Below are 7,313 nucleotides of genomic sequence, written 5' to 3'. Positions count from 1 at the left end.
AAAAATCATACTCTAGAATAAGACAGTATAAATGAATACTGCATATATCATTATTTACTCTTCTCAATTTTTATCTTTTATAAAACTAACAGGGGTCCTGAAAGGACACTGAACATTCATCATGGAATGTTTTATCTTCCTTTAAGGCAAATTTGTGAGAATAATAAAATGCCAACAAATCTATGCGTGAAGTTGTGATCTAATTCCTTAGGAAACATACAAAAACACATTTTATGCCACTTCAATATAAAAAAAAAGAGTACTGAAATAAACATGTTAACCTCAGTATTAAAAGACTATGTTTTCTTGTATCAAGTTTCTCTCATTATTCATCATCTTTAGAGCCAGTTTTGCTTAAATATTTAACCACATTATCACAATTCCAGCCTTGTGGAAGTTTACCTTTGTGGGCCATCTTGTCTGCCAGTTTCCATTTCTGGGTTTTAGAAAACTGTTTTTTTAAAGAAAAAAACATTTTTTTTCCTTACCTGATAGAGCCATTTTAGAAGTTTTAGCTGAAACAATACTGCTTATTGATGTCATAGAATTAAGAGGACAATGAATCCCTATGAAATGTTCTTCATTCTCTTCAGCATATTCAAACAATGTGTCTTAGCACTTTCAAAATTAACTTCAATTTCTTCCTGTAATTTACCAGAATACCTTGCTTTACAGCTGATGATGTGGAATTGTTGAAGAAAAGCATTTGTAGTTGTGAGTAGAGGTGTTTGTGGATATGTTTTGGTCCACAAAACTTCAATTAAGAAGGCAATGGGATCATTATTTTCACCTATTCTATATTAAAATGGAATTGGACTTGGTTCTTGGAAACTTTTGTCGCTTTCATAAATAGAGCAATGCTTCCAGCTCCAGCTCTTGGTCCTTGTTGGCATCCATTGCTTTGGAAGCAATATCTTCCTTCCTAGGAATGTGAGGCAGATGGCAGGGGGAAGGATAAGGAGACCAAGGTGGGGATCAGGATCTAGAAGCCAGAGACCCTCCTCCCACCTCACTGTACCTCAGTCTCATCGCCTCCTCACCTTGCCTAGCTCCCCCTTTCCTATATTTTTCTTTTGGTGGGGCAATGAGGGTTCAGTGACTTACCCAGGGTCACACAGCTAGTAAGTGTCAAGTGTCTGAGGTCGGATTTGAAGTCAGGTCCTTCTGAATGCAGGTGCTTTATCCACTGCGCCACTTATCTGTTTCCTATATTTTTCCTATATTTTTAAATGAACAGAATATAACAATTATATTCCTAATACTTTATCCTAAAATATTGTAAAAGGGAAGAAAAGCACTCATCTTTACAAAGTATTCATAATTGCTTTATTTGTAACAGCAACAAATGAAGTCTGGGAACAATTTCTATTATTTAGCAGACCACGTGCTGTTTATTGCGATTTGTACAACGTCAAAGACAAAAACAACATCTAGAGGATCATCTTTAGAGAATCCCTTATACTTCATTTGGATTCTTTTCTGGACATCCCAGTGACAATGACCGACATCTTTTGAGTATATTCCTCCTTCATCTTATTCTCTGTTTGATATGAATCAAAGAGAATCATTGAATTTTATCTGATTTTGACATATGTCTTTGTTGTTGTTGTTGTTCAATCACTTCAGTTGTTTCTGACTCTTCATGACCCCATGTAAGATCTTCTTCACAAAGATGCTGGCATGGTTTGCCATTTTCTTCCCTGGACACATGCCTGGTAGATACCTTATTGGGGAAGATATTTTATGGAGGACTTTCATCATTGAATGGCTTCTTCCATTCAACAAAATAAAAAAAAATTAGAACATTGGGATCTTGTATCCTCTCTTCCTTTTGTTCCCTCATGTAAGGAAACATGCAGTCTGCCATGGCATATTGATTAGGAAACCTGGTTACTGTCATCAAGTGCTTTGAGAGATATTAAAGGGAAGAGGAACTAGACTTATTTTGCTTGAAGTCAGAGATCAGAACTAGGAGTAATGAAGGGAGCTGTAAAGAGGTAGACCAGGGTGATGTAAGGCAAAACTTTCTAATGATTAGGTATATTAAAAAGCTGAAATGTTCCTGGAAGTAGAGGACTCCCCCTCTAGTCTTTCTACTAGATGACCTCTTGTTGGGTTATGTATGGGTTGGACAAGAGGGGCTCTGAGGTTCCTTTCCACTGAGATTCTATGATTCGATAGGCCCAATAAATAGAAAACTGTTGAATAAATTATGGCATGTTGATGTAATGGAATATGATGGTGCCATAATAATGATAAATTTGAAAAAATGCAAAGATATATGGAAAAGCTCCAATTCTACAAGCATGAAACACATCAGATACATTTCTAAGCACTGGAGTTACAGAGACCAACAGTTTCTGTCCTCAGAAAACACCATATATAACACATTCAGGTAAGTAAATACAGAATATGCAAATATCAATGCAAAGTAATTTTAGAGTGGGTAGGGTCACTAATAACTTTTCATATCATGAAAAGCTTTTTGTAGGAAATGGTCCTTGACTTGAGCCTTGAAGAGAACTAGAGAAGCTAAGAGGAACAAGTGGAAAGAAGTCCCAATGAGCAATAGCCTATGTAAATACATCCACATGGGAGACGGAACATCCTGTACTAGGCACAAGAATCAGGCCAGTTTGGTTGGAATGAAGAGTGTATGAGGAGAAATCCTGTGAAGTCAGTCTATAAAGTTAGGTGGGAAATAGAAATGACAGACAGGAGAGTCTGTATTTCATCCTGGAGGCCACAGAGAGCCACAGAAATTTGAAAGATGCCTAATGTCTGTTCTGACTCTAAGAACCACAATTCCAGTGCATTGTAAAGACATTAGCTATTTCCCATCGCTCTATACCCCTTTCCACACACAAAGGTATAGACCTTAGACTAAACTTTCCTCTTCATTTGTCCTCTATATTCGTGGGAGGGTCACCACCAAAGGACTTGGGACTCCCTTTCTTATGGTTGGTATTAAGTCATTGGCTAGTCACTCTCAAGTCACAAAGATGGCTCACCTGACTCTCTTTAATTCTCTCTGCTGTGAACACAGTTAGCTTATCAATCAATATAGGAGCCAGTTGAGGATGTCCAGCCAAAGAGCCAGGCATGGATTCATTTTCTGGGAAGAGAGACTGGTGTCCTCAGCAGGGTTATTGGCAACAGCCGCTCCTTCCCAGCAATAGGAATTGCCCTGTTTTTTGATCATAGAAACACATTTTCTCTGTTCTGACAGGCTCTCTGATATCTTCCATCTGTTAAAATGAATTTCAGTTGCTTAATAGAGACAATGTGGTATAGTGGACATGAATAGGCCTTGGAAGACTTGGATTCAAAGCCTGTTTCTGATACTTACTAGGTATGTGCCTTGTACTTGATGTGCCTCAAGCAACTTATAAGGATTTATCTAAACATTGTCCCCAGTGGGGAGTTATGTACTCAGACTAAATCACAGATCTGTCTCTTAATTTAATATTTTATTTTCCCCCAATTACATGCTAAACAATATTTAACATTCTTTTTTTGTTGTTGTTCATTTTTTTTTCTTTTTTCAGGGCAATGAGGGTTAAGTGACTTGCCCAGGGTCACACAGCTAGTGTCTGAGGCTGGGTTTGAACTCAGGTCCTCCTGAATCCAAGGCTGGTGCCTTATCCAATGCGCCACCTAGCTGCCCTTTAACATTCATTTTTAAAAAGAGCTGTCTCTTACTATGGATAAAAACATTACACTCCCCACATGGGAAAAGACATCAAAAAAAGTCATCATAGTAGCTCATACTTTAGAGTTTATAAGGCATTTTCCCAATAGTGCCATAAACTGTGCAGCACATGGATTAATGTCCCTGGGCTATCGCAACAGCCTCCTAACCGGCATTTTTGCCTTAAGTCTCTCTCCTCTCCAATCCATTCTTTAATCTACAGTCAAAATGATTTCCTGGCCTACATTGGCAGCCTTCTTATGTATGTTTCTCCCCTTCCTGCATGCTACAGTCCAGCTGAGTGCCCAACTTGCTCTTCCTCACATGGGATGACCCATCTCCTAGTTCTGTGCCTTGGCTCTGATTGCCCCCAGTGTCTGGAATTAACTCTTTCCTGACCTGTACCCTCATTTCCTTCAAGACTCAGCTCAAGTACCAGTTCTGATCAATGTCCTCTATCTTAGCTACTGCTGCTCCCCCTCTCCAAACGATGTGTTTGTTGTGCCTATTTTCTGTATAAACTTATGGAGTACACACACATTGTCTCCCTTGGTAGAATGTCAGGTCCTTGAGAGTCAGAATTATTTCATTTTTTGTCTCTGTATTTCCAGTCCCTCTATACCATGGATTTCGAACTGGGAAGGGCCTTCAAGGTAATCCAGTAAAACAGGAGGCCTTGGGGCAGCTAGGTGGCGCAGTGGATAGAGCATTGGCTCTGGATTCAGGACTACTTGAGTTCAAATCTGGCCTCAGACACTTAACACTTACTAGGTGTGTGACCCTGGGCAAGTCACTTAACCCCAATTGCCTTACTAAAAAAACAAACAAACAAAAAAACCACACGAGGCCTTGCCAGCCAGATCAGAAGCATCCGAAGGATATTCCCTGACCAAAACCACAACAAGCACAGTGTCTTGCATAGAAGAAATAATAATTAATAAATTACAATAATAGCTGATAAATAATAATAATCGTTAATGCTTATTGAATTCATTTGGATGAGAGGCAGAGATTGCACAGTGGAAACATCTAAGTTGGAGTCTGACTGAGCCATTTTCCAAAGGTGACTTTGGGGACTCTCAGTTCGCTCCTTTATAAAAGGAAAGAGTTGGGCTGGATGACCACCGAGATCCTTCCCAGCTCTATATCTATGATTCTGTGAATTGGCCAGGAAGGGTGCCATGGTGGAATCTGTATTTGGGGGAAAAAAAATCCTGCATCAGTGTGAAGGATAGATTATGGTGATGAGACACTGGAATACATTTTGGAAACTGATGTAGCAATCTGCATAGGAGGCAATGACCCGGTTGGTGGCAGTGGGAAAGGTAAATGAGACAAAGTGTCAATGGGGACTGATTAAGAGGGGTGCAAACTGGAAAATGGCATCAAAGATATGTGGTGGTATAATGAAAAGAACACTGGACCAAAGTCCAAAGACCTGAGTTCTTGTTTTGCATATGGTATTAAAAAGCTGCCAGTCACTTAACCTTTCTTGGTGTCAGTTTCCCTATATGTAAGATAAGAGGGTTAGATCATTTCCAGCCCTGATATTCTATGACACCAATCCAAGGGGTTCAGGAGAATGGTAGTGCCATTGACAGGCATGGGATCTGGCTCTTCTTTTTATAAAAACTATAGCATGAAATATCAGTTTCTTCTTTTCCTTTCTTCAGTGGTGATGAAGAATAAGTGATAACCATATTCTCTGGAATGACCCTTTTCCCCTTAAAAATAGGGGATAGGGAATGGACCTGTGATTGTGTTGATCTAAGGAATTCATAGATTCCCTATGCAGGCTGGTACCTTCCTCAAATTTAGTCTTAGAGAATCAACTGGCAACCCCAGGGTCAAATCCAGCCAGAAGCCTGCGGTTTTTTTTTTTATGATCCTCAAGCTAAGAATGGCTTTTTTACATTTTAAAATATAAGATTTTATTTAAAAATATAAAAATAAGTTCTAGTTCCAGCAGTTCAAAAACAGGTTTTGGTCTGCAGGTCTCACTAGTTGGCTAATCCCTGATATGCCCAGGGTCATACAGCTAATGAATGGAAACAATGGGAATTGGACCCAGGGATTCTTAGCTGCAAAGCTTTTTCTTAAAGATAAGAAATATAATTAGGAAATTTTGGTGCCTGGAATAAATTCTACAATACAGGCTGTAGATGGAATGGGGGATGGAGTAGGTATAAAGAGGTTAAAACTTGCCCTCAGTTGAGCAGAGGAGATGGGAAACAAGAAGCAGGCATACTCCTTTGCAAAGCCACTGCTAAGCAGTAGGTTGAGCAGAATGGAAGGGTAGAGAAGAAAGGCAAAGTGAGACTCACTCTAGGCTTCCATCTAATAACTTTGTATTATAACTAATTGTTCTCATCTACCAGGCATTAAGCACTGCCTGTACTAGGCAACTAGGTGTCACAGTGGAAAGAACCTGGACCAGGAGTCAGGAAGATCTGAGTTCAAATCCAGCCTCAGACACTTACTAGCTATGGGATCCTGGGCAAGTCATTTAACTCCTGTTTACCTTGGTTTCCTCAACTGTAAAATGGGAATAATAGAACCCACCTTCTAGGTTGTTGTGAGGATTAAATGAGATAATATTTATAAAGTGTATAGCATACAAATGCTCTAAGTGATTGGAGAAATACAAATTAAAACAACTTTGAGGTACCACTTCACACCTACCAGAAATGGCAAATGCTGGAAGGAAAAATAAATACACTAATGAATTATTGGTGGAGTAGTGAACTGGTCCAACTGTTCTGGAGAATAATATGGAACTATGCCCAAAGGACTATAAAACTGCGTATGTTTTTTGACCCAGCAATACCACTACTAGGTCTGTATCCCAAAGAGATCCGAGAAAAAGGTAAAGGATGTCTTTGGACAAAAATATTTATAGCAGCTCTTTTTGTGGAAGCAAAGGATTGGAAATTGAGGGGATGTTCTTCAACTGGGGAATGCCAGAACAAGTTGTGTCATATGTTTGTGATAGAATGGTGTTGTTCTGTAGGAAATGACAAGGGGAGTGGTTTTAGAAAAACATAGCAAGATCTGTAGAAACTGATGCAAAGTGAAGTGAGAAGAACCAGGAGGTCATTGTGCACAGTAACAGCAATATTCTAATGATTAACAAATGTGAAAAACTTGGCTACTCTGACCTATATGATGATCCAAGACAATTTCAGAGGACTTATGATGAAAAAGTGCTATCCATCTCCAGAGACAGAACTAATGAGCTCTGAATACAAACTAAAGTATAATTTTCTCAATTTATTTTTCTTGTTTTTTTAAAATATAGCTAATATGAAAATAACGTTTTGCACATTTTCACAGGTATAATGGATATCATATTGCTTGCTTTCTCAGTGGGTGGCAGAAGGGTGAGAGGGAATGAGAGAATTTGGAATTCAAAATTTTAAAATAATGGTAGAAGTGAATTTTTTAAAAAGAATTGTACAGCATAGCACCTGGAACACAGTAAATGCTAGCTAGCTATTATTAAATACTGTTACTTCTATGCTGCTAAAGGATTGCAGTTGCTATAGTTGCCCTCTAAATCCTGTGCCCTTTAAATATGGTAACCTGGGATGAAGCCCTAGTCACCCTACCCTTGTTATAGCTT

At 38.9% G+C, this 7,313-nt stretch overlaps 1 pseudogene; it reads right to left on the bottom strand.

Moving 5' to 3' along the window:
• Positions 1–325: 325 nt before the first annotated feature.
• LOC122727477 lies at positions 326–897 on the bottom strand (annotated as a pseudogene).
• Positions 898–7,313: the final 6,416 nt, after the last annotated feature.

This window comes from Dromiciops gliroides, chromosome 5, assembly GCF_019393635.1.
Source record: "Dromiciops gliroides isolate mDroGli1 chromosome 5, mDroGli1.pri, whole genome shotgun sequence".
In the NCBI taxonomy this organism is placed as follows: Eukaryota; Metazoa; Chordata; class Mammalia; order Microbiotheria; family Microbiotheriidae; genus Dromiciops; species Dromiciops gliroides.
This window is presented reverse-complemented; position numbering and strand designations above follow the sequence as displayed.